This window comes from Monodon monoceros, unplaced genomic scaffold (genome assembly GCF_005190385.1).
Source record: "Monodon monoceros isolate NGI ecotype Baffin Bay Population unplaced genomic scaffold, NGI_Narwhal_1 Super_Scaffold_11, whole genome shotgun sequence".
In the NCBI taxonomy this organism is placed as follows: domain Eukaryota; kingdom Metazoa; phylum Chordata; class Mammalia; order Artiodactyla; family Monodontidae; genus Monodon; species Monodon monoceros.
In genome coordinates this window covers 132,366,270-132,376,722 of record NW_021703767.1, presented here as the reverse complement: position 1 = coordinate 132,376,722, position 10,453 = coordinate 132,366,270, and positions in this window count along the sequence as shown.

Here is a 10,453-nt window from a genome sequence, read left to right as displayed (position 1 = left end):
ATTCTCCCTGGGACACTTCCATTACTGCACCCCAGATTAAGACAGGGGAGCAGAATCTTCTGCTGGTTGGGTGCCCGGGAGATCCAGGAAAGCAAGGCCACAGTGTGTTTAGTAGCAAAACTCTGTGACAGCATTTGCTAAATCATAGACTGTCAAGAGTCAACCAGTATTGCCTTGTCTTCACAGGCAGAAAATAGCCCCAGAAGGGTAGTGAGTACTGGTTTACAGTGCTATAGAAAATAGCATAAGTACTATAGTGCTCTTTAGTAAGGTATATATACCATATATAGTATAGAATATATATATTATACTATGCAGTGTATACCGTATACGATACTATATGGTACTATTAACTTCATTCGAGTTTTTGATATATACTACATACAACAATAACGCTATTTGGAATATAAACATCTGGGTTCAAGTCCAGGACTTGGCCCATACAAGTAGTCAACTTCTCCAAGCCTCAGTCTTCCCATTTCTAAGACTGAGATCCTGTTACCTGTAGCACAGGACTGCTACCAGATTAAATGAGTGCTTCATTTACTATAGAGTTACAGTCAAGTGCTTGTTATTTCTATTAGTTTGTATTCCCCAAGAAAATGACTTAATCCATACTCCTCTTCACGAAGCAGTCATATTTAATCTGACAGGGCCCTTTGAAAGGGCCCAGGATTTGGATGAGCCACCACAAGGTGGCGCTAGGTGCCAGATATTCCCACTAACCTCAGCTGGGCCCCAATCTTAATTGCAGTTAAAGCGTGTCCATTTTTATTGTCTTTGAAGAGGAAGGGAAATGCTTGCAAATGTGTTTTCTAGGTCAACTTTAGCTCATAAGATCAATTTTGGCCTCACAGTGGGGATAAGAAAGCAAGGGTGCTTTTCTCCAGCACTCATTCTACTTTGCCTGCTGAAGGCAACATTTTTAGGCAATGGGCTCTGAAAGTGTCTGCAAGGCCTCACCCCTCCTCATCCTCAAGTGGTTCTGTGGACTTGCTTTTACGTTGCCGGGGTTTCAAGCAAGAGAAGGGACTGCAGCGTGGACACTTGTTTGCCTCACACATTATTCAGTTATCTTTGACAGCCTTCGGTTCTCTATTTCACAGCTGTCAATCAAGGGAGGGAAAATTGTGAAGTAAATCGTGTCTACCAAGAGAGTGTTTTCCAGGACCAGGTTTGCTGTTGGGGAGCAAATATTTAACAGAAACTTAAATAGGCTCCATTAATGAAACCAAAAATAAAATTAGCTGCGTTTTCACTTTTCCTTTCTGCCCTTCTCAGATGTGTAGCATTTCATTAGATAGTATTCAGTAGGTACCGGCTGGGCACAGGGTCCTGTGGGGTCACTGTGGCTGGAGTACATCATTGGGAAGGGAGGCAGTGCGGGCACATACTGAGAGGTAGCCCTGGCCGAGTCTTCACTCAGCCAAAGCAAGACAGCTAGGAAACCAAATACAAACACAACCACCAGAGGAAAGAGAAACAGGAAGAAAGGCTATGGGAAACCTGAGCGTGACAACCGTCATCATCTAGAAAGAATATTTTCACATTTTCACAGTAGAGGCATCATACGCTGTGGTCTGGGGCATGGCCATGAAGATGAGAACGTGACACACAGCTCCCTTAGAGTATCTTACCAAGCACATCTAGAAAAACATCAAGACTAACAAAATGAGACAATTCCCAGAGGAATTATAACTGCTAAAAATATGGTCAACTCTAGTTAGAAATAATCACAAATTAAATTGAGACTCTTCTTTTTCCTACCAAATGGATAAAGCTTAAAAAACAATACTCCATGCTGGTAAAGAAATAGATGTTCAGATTTGTTCAACTACAGCTGATACTTTTTCTTCTTTATACTTTCCTGAAGTTTCCATGATTTCTGTAATGAGCATATATTGCTTTTACATTAAGAAAAAAAGTAATCTAGCATCCTCAGAACTCCTTTGAAAACCTCATAAGTTATATGAACTAAAATCCTTGTGACAAATCTGCTAGAAATACCTTTTGAACCTTTAAGATTCTTACCCACCAGGAACTAGAAGACACCTCCCAGGAATAAGAGAACGGGTATCTTAGGATATTCTTTTTGTTCCCAGTGCTCTGGACTCATGGGGAGGTGCCTTGGATGGGGGATTTTCATCTGTTGGGCTGGGCCCTCCATGGCTGCTTTGAATTTGGAAATGCATATCCTTCAGTTCCTTGGGGAATTTTACTCGAAATTTTTATTTAGTTATTCCTCACCACTACCAACACACACATACAAACACCCCACATGTATTTTCTCTCTTTCTGGAACTCTTATTAAAATGTTTCACTTCCTGAACATCCTGAACTCATGCCATAATTTTACAATCTGTTCTCTCCTTCTCTGCCATCTCTCTTTCTTAACATTTTGCTTTCTGGGAGATTTAGCTCACAGTCCTTTCATTGAGTTTTTAAATTTCTGCTTTCACAATTTTAATTTCCAAGAACCTTTTTTATTCTTTCAGTGTCCATTTTATTTTATAAATTTATTTATGTATTTATGTATGTATGTATTTATTTATTTTGGGTACATTGGATCTTCTTTGCTGCATGCGGGCTTTCTTTAGTTGTGTCGAGCGGGGGCTGCTCTTCATTGCGGTGTGCGGGCTTCTCATTGTGGTGGCTTCTCTTGTTGCAGAGCAATGGCTCTAGGCACGCAGGCTTCAGTAGTTGTGGCACACAATCTCACTAGTTGTGGCTCACGGGCCCTAGAGCGCAGGCTCCATAGTTGTGGTGCACGGACTTTGTTGCTCCGCGGCATGTGGGATCTTCCCAGACCAGGGCTCGAACCCGTGTCCCCTGCATTGTCAGGCAGGTTCTTAAACACTGTGCCACCAAGGAAGCCCTCAATGTCCTTTTTTTTTTTTTAAACAATGTTTTTATAATTTATTTTATTTACTTATTTATTTTTGGCTGCGTTGGGTCTTCATTGCTGCACATGGGCTTTCTCTAGTTGCGGCGAGCAGGGGTTACTCTTCGTTGCAGTGTGCGGGCTCCTTATTGCAGTGGCTTCTCTTGTTGCGGAGCCCAGGCTCTAGGTGCACGGGCTTCAGTAGTTGCAGCTTGTGGGCTCAGTAGTTGTGGCTTATGGGCTCTAGAGCACAGGCTCAGTAGTTGTGGCGCATGGGCTTAGTTACTCCGTGGCATGTGGGATCTTCCCGGACCAGGGCTTGAACCCGTGTCCCCTGCATTTGCAGGCGGATTCTTAACCACTGTGCCACCAGGAAAGCCCTGTCCATTTTTAAAATAGCAATTTAGTCATGTTTCATGGAAGCAATGTCTTCTCTGATCTAAGGCATATACTTTCCACAGGGGCAAAGTTGTCCCCCAAAGGGGCAAAAATCGGTTCTTTGGGGGTTGGCAAAAAATATTAGATATTACAATAAATTGCGGCCCTCCAAAACTCAACCATATTTGACAAAATCATGTTCTTTAATACTTAATTTCTATCATTAGGAAAAAATAAGTTTTGATTCTAATTTTTCTCCTTAGAGATGTAGTTTAGTTTTCATCTCCCTATATAGTCTCCCTATCAGTCTGGATTCTCCGGAGAAACAGAACCAATATATATAATTATATATTGTATGTATAATAATATATGTATACATTATATAATTATATAACATAAATAACATAATTGTATATTTTTTCCTTAGTCAGCTTTTTATTATGATTTTGTTATTTGATTTTATCCACACAGTTAGATGTTCAAGTTCTTTATCCACTGAACCAAGTGGAGACATTTAATAGACAAATGGATGGATTTGGGGGTATATTAAGGATAATGTAAACTGATAGCAAAACAAATAAGTGTCTGACATTTAGAGAGGGAAAAACAAGCAGAATGAGAAATTCACAAAAAAAGCAAAGAGATGGGTAATTTAAAAATAAATAAGTAAATAAGGAGAGAGAGAGAGAGATTGGTTTACTATAAGGAATTGGCTCACACAGGATTGGTTTACTATAAAGAATTGGCTTACACACTTATGGAGGCTGAGAAGTCCAGGATCTACAGTTATCAAGCTGGAGGCTCAGGGGAGCAGAGAGTATAGTTCCAGTCCAAGTCTGACGGCCTAAGAAGCAAGATTGTTGATGGTTTAAGTTCAAGTCTGAGTGGGTCTGAAAGCAGGAGAAGACCAATGTCCCAGGTCAAAGACAGGCAGAGAGGAAAATTCGTTTTTACTCAGCCTTTTATTCTATTCAGGCCTTTAACAGATTGAATGAGGCCCACCCACACTGAGGAGGGCAACCTGCTTTACTCAGTCTACTGATTCAAACATTAACCTCATCCAGAAACAGCCTCACAGACACAGTCAGAAATGATGTTTAACCTATCTGGGTATTCTGAGGCCCAGTCATCACACTCCATTTCCTTTGTTTTTTTTTTTTCTTTCCTGTTTTGGTCTAAACCTTTATTGTTAGGGGCTGTCGTCAGGTTTGTGGTGATCCTTGGTTTTCCATTCATATTTTTTTTTTTTTTTTTTTTTTTGCCGTACGCGGGCTCCTCACTGTTGTGGCCTCTCCCGTTGCGGAGCACAGACTCCGAACGCGCAGGCTCAGCGGCCATGGCTCATGGGCCCAGCCGCTCCGCGGCATGTGGGATCTCCCTGGACTGGAGCAAGAACCCGTTTCCCCTGCATCGGCAGGCAGACTCTCAACCACTGCGCCACCAGGGAAGCCCTCCATTCATATTTTTAAATGGGGAGCTAAAAGCTGGTTAGAACTCTGAGCATCAGGAGTTGTCAATGTGGGCTTCTCTGTATGGCAATCTGCCTGTTGCTTTATATAACCCACATTTTGATATCTTTAGATCTCTCCAGAAAATAATCTTCCAGTCCCTGCCTGGAAGATACCATCCTAGCTACCCGTGATCTGGGAGCCAAGCCAGTGAGGGGGTGGGGAAAATCTCAGTGTTCAGCATGTAAGCTTTCTCCTAGTTCACTGTGAAAATCTTTAGTACTACCTTCAGAACAGTGCCCCATCCTTAAGGTTGCCTGGTGTGCCGTTATCCAGAGACTTTTGTTTTTAGCCACTAGTCTTGTTGTGGGGTTGGGGACATAGAGTTGTCTGGCTCTGTGTGCATTGGGAGGGGGTTGGGAGTATAGATGCTCTTTAATGATTTTCAACCAGTTCTGTTTTTAGTCCCTTCTGCACCCACACTTCTAGAAATAGCTGGTGCCGCCAAGTCCTGGGCCACAGAGCCTTTGGGAGTTCTCAATGCAAACTGAGTTGCTCTTTGTCTTTCCTCACTATGGGCTTAAGGTTCAGCTTCTCATCTACAAGTCAGCTGCTATTCATCCTCCTGTGTTCAAGCCTCCCACATTTTATCATCTTTTTATTGTTTTGTGCAGTAAAGAATCCTTTTGTTATTTTAGTGGGGTTTCCAGAAGGAGCTGAAATAAGTACATGTGCTTAGTACATGCAGACTAATTAGTCAGTTGGGTTGGGAAGGAAAAGGTAGCACACAGACTGGTGGACAATTTGAGCAGGGAGTAGATTGGCATGGTTGCCAAGGGTAAAGGGCCTGACAGATCTGGAGGCGTGGAGGCAACTCAGGGGAGCTGAACTGGTGGTATGTGCTTCGAACTTAAAAAAGGTTCGTTCCAGGTATTGCCTCGACAGAGTCCAAGGTGTTGCTGAATCAGGATCGGGTAACTATTCAGAGAGCTGCTTCAAGTCGTATCCCAATGTATGCATCAAGGACCTTAGAAATAGCCATACTTTTTTTCCATTAACTTCATTCTTAGGATTCTTGCCTAAGAGAGAAGCTTATATATATTTATTAGTGTATATATATATATATATATATATATATATATATATATAGTAGCTTCTCTTAGGAAAGTATACATATGTGTATATATGGACTTTTCCCCAAAGATGTTCATTAGCAGTATTTTTATAATACCAAATATTAGAAACAGTCTAAACCAGGGCTTAACAAATGATGGCCCATTGGTCAAATCCAGCCCTCCTCCTACTTTTGTAGATGGAGTTGTGCTGAAGCACAGCCACCCCCAAGTACATATCGTTTATGTCTCCTTTCCTGCTATAACAGCAGAGACTATGGCCAGCAAAGCCTAAATACTTACTGTAAAAAAACCCACATAACATAAAATTTACCTTCTTAACCATTTTTAAGTGTACAGTTCAATAGTGTTAACTATGTTCACATTGTTGTGAAACAGAGCTTCATCTTGCAAAACTGAAACTCTCTACCCATTAAATAACATTTCCCTTTCCCCAGCCTGGTATTCTAATTTCTGTTTTTATGAATTTGAATACTTTAGATGCCTCAGACGAGTGGAATCATGCAAGTTTTGTCTTTTTGTGACTGGCTTATTTCACTTAGCATAGTGTCCTCCAGCTTCATCCATGTCGTAGCATGTGACAGAATTTCCTTCCTTCTTAAGGCTGAATAAAATTCCATTTTACGTATATACCACACTTTGTTCATCCATCAATAGGTATTTGGGTTGCTTCTGCCTTTTGGCTATTGTGAATAATGCTGCTAGGAACATGGGTGTACAAATATTTCTGTGAGACCCTGCTTCCGATTCTTTTGGCTATAAACCCAAGTGTAGTGTGGCTGGATCATATAGTAGTTCTATTTTTAATTTTTTGAGGAACCTTACTGCTATTTTCCATAGTAATTGTACCATCCCCCCCACCTTTTTATTGAAGTATAGGTGACATACAATATTTTTAGTTCCAAGTGGACAACATAGTGGTTTGACATTTATATGCAATACAAATTGATCACCACGATAAGTCTAATAACCGTCTGCCACCCTAAAAAGTCATTACAGTATTATTGACTGTATTCCCTATGCTGTACATTACATCCCTGTAACTTATTTATCTTATAAGTAGAAGTGTGTACCTCTTAATCCCCTTCACCAATTTTGCCCAACTCCCCACCTGCTCCCCTCTGGTCACCACCAGTTTGTTCTCTGTATCTATGAGCCTGTTTCTGTTTTGTTGTGCTTGTTTGTTTCCTTTGTTTTTTAGATTCCACATATAAGTGAAATCATACAGTATTTGTCTTTCTCTGTCTGACTTATTTCACTTAGAATAATACTAAATCCATCCATGTTGTCACAAATGGCAAGATTTCGTTCTTTTTTATGGCTGAGTAATATACCCTTGTGTATAGAGTTGACCCTTGAACAACCCCAGGGGTTACAGGTACCACCCCTCTGTGCAGTTGAAAATCCATGTATAACTTTTGAGTTGGCCCTCTATATCCACAGTTCAATCCACAGGTGAATCCACAGATTCAACCAACTGCATATTATGTAGTACTATAGTAGTTATTTATTGAAAAAAAAATTGTGTATAAGTGGACCCTTGCAGTTCAAACCCATGTTTTACAAGGTTCAACTGTATATACCACATCTTCTTTATCCATTCATCTGTGGATGGACACTTAAGTTGCTTCCATATCTTGGCTATTGTAAATAATGCTGCAATGAATGAAGGAGTGAATATATCTTTTTGAATTAGCATTTTCATTTTTTTCAGATAAATACCCAGAAGTGAAACTGCTGGAGTATATGGTAGTTCTATTTTTAGTTTTTTGAGGAACTTCCATACTGTCTTCCATAGTGGCTGCACCAATTTATATTCCCACCAACAGTGCATGTGGTTTCCCTTTTCTCCACATCCTTGACAAAACGTATTTGTCTTTTTGATAATAGAATAACAGATAATAACGTTCTGACAGGTGTGAGGTGATATCTCCTTGTGGTTTTGATTTGCATTTCCTTGATGATTAGTGCTTTTGAGCATCTTTTCATGTGTCTGTTGGCCTTCTTGTGCAAAAGCTTTTTAGTTTGATGTAGTCCCATTTGTTTATCTTTGTTTTTGTTCCCCTTGCCTGAGGAGACAAATCCAAAAAAATATTGCTAACACCAATGTCAAAGACCATACTGGCTATGTTTTCTTCCAGGAGTTTTATGGTTTCAAGTCTTACATTTAAGTCTTTAATCCATTTTGAGTTTATTTTTGTATATGGTGTAAGAGAGTGGTACAGTTTTTTTCTTTTCTTTTTTGCATGTAGCTGTCTAGTTTTCCCAGCATCATTTATTAAAAAGACCATCTCTTCCCCCCTCCTCTGTTGTAAATTAATTGACCATGTACACGTGGGTTTGTTTCTGAGCTGTCTATTGTGTTCCATCTATCTATGTCTTTTTGTGCTGGTACCATAGTTTTGATTACTATAGCTTTGTAGTATAGTTTGAAATCAGTGAGCATGATATACCCAGTTTTGTTCATCCTTAAGATTGCTTTGGCTATTTGGAGTCTTTTGTAGTTCCATGCAAATTTTAGGATTATTTGTTCTACTTCTGTGGAAAATGTCATTGGGATATTGATAGGGATTGCACTGAATCTGTAGATTGACTTGGGTAGTTTGGACATTTTAACAATATTAATTCTTCCAATCCATGAGTACAGTATGTCTTTCCATTTATTTGTGTCATCTTCAATTTCTTTCATCAATGTCTTATCGTTTTCCAAGTACAGGTCCTTCACCTCCTTGGTTAAATTTATTTTAGGTATTTTATTCTTTTTGATGCAGTTATAAATGGGATTGTTTTCTTAATTTCTCTGACATTTCATTATTAGTGTATAGAAATACAACAGATTTCTGTACATTGATTTTATATCCTACAGCTTTACTGAATTTATTTATTAGTTCTAATAGTATTTTTGTGGAGTCTTTAGGGTTTTCTATATATCGTATCATGCCATCTGTATAGTGACAGTTTTATTTCTTTTCTAATTTGGATGCTTTTTATCCTTTTTTTTTTTTTCTTATCTGATTGCTCTTGCTAGGACTTCCAATACTATGTTGCATAAAAGTGGCAAGAACGGGTATTCTTATCTTGTTCCTGATCTCAGAGAAAAAGCTTTTAGCATTTCACTGTTGAGTATGATGCTGGCCATAGGTTTGTATGTATGGCCTTTATTATGTTGAGGTGTGTTCCCTCTATACCCACTTTGTTGAGAGTTTTTACCATAAATGGGTGTTGAATTTTGTCACATGCTTTTTCTGCATCTATTGAGATGATCAAGTGATTTTTATCATTCATTTTGTTAATGTGGATATCATGTTGATTGATTTGTGGATATTGAACCATCCTCGCATCTCTGGAATAAATCCTACTTGATCATGGTGTACGATTCTTTTACTTTATTGTTGAATTTGATTTGCTAATATTTTCTTGAGGATTTTTGCATATATGTTCATGAGGGATTTGGGCCTATATTTTTTTTTTGGTAGTGTCTATCTGGTTTTGGTATCAGGGTAATGCTGGCCCTGTAACATGAGTTTGGAAGCATTCCTTCCTCTTCAATTTTTTGGAATACAGTTGACCCTTGAATAATATAGGGGTTAATTCACATATAACTTATAGTCGGCCCCCATATTCAGGGCTCCTTCACATATGTGGATTCACCCAAACACAGGCCATGTAGTACTGTAGTATTTACTATTGAAAAATATCTTCACATAAGTGGACCCATGCATTTCAAACCTGCGTAGTTCAAGGGTCAACTGTGGTTTGCAAAGAATAGGTATTAACTCCTTTAAAAGTTTGGTAGAATTCACCCGTAAAGCCATCTGGTCCTGGACCTTTGTTTTTGGGAATTTTTAAATTACTGATTCAGTTTCATTACTAGTGGTCAGTCTGTTCAGATTTTCTAATTCTTCTTTATTCAGCCTTGGAAGAGTGTATGTTTCTAGGAATTTATCCATTTCTTCTAGATTGTCCAATTTGTTGGGGTGTAATTGTTTGTATTAACCTCCTATGACCCTTAATATTTCTGTGGTGTCAGTTGTAACTTCTCTTTCATTGCTGATCTTATTTATTTGAGCCCTTTCTCTTTTTTTCTTGATAAGTCTAGTTTATTTTCTCAAAGAACGAGCTCTTAGTTTCATTGATCTTTTATTTTCTTTTTTAGTTTCTATTTCATTTATTTCCATTCTGATCTTTATTATTTCCTTCCACCTGTTAACTTTGGGCTTTGTTTGTTCTTCTTTTTCTAGTTCCTTTAGGTGTAAGGTTAGATTGTTTATTTGAGGTTTTTCTTGTTTCCTGTTGGAGATCTGTATCACTATAAACCTCCCTCTTAGAACTGCTTTTGCTGTGTCCCATAAATTTTGGAACGTTGTGTTTCCATTTTCATTTGTCTCAAGGTTTTTTTTTGCAGTACGCGGGCCTCTCACTGTTGTGGCCTCTCCCGTTGTGGAGCACAGACTCTGGATGCGCAGGCTCTGGACATGCAGGCTCAACGGCCATGGCTCATGGGCCCAGCCACTCCACGGCATGTGGGATCTTCCCGGACTGGGGCATGAACCCACGTCCCCTGCATTGGCAGGCAGACTCTCAACCACTGCGCCACCAGGGAAGCCCTCAAG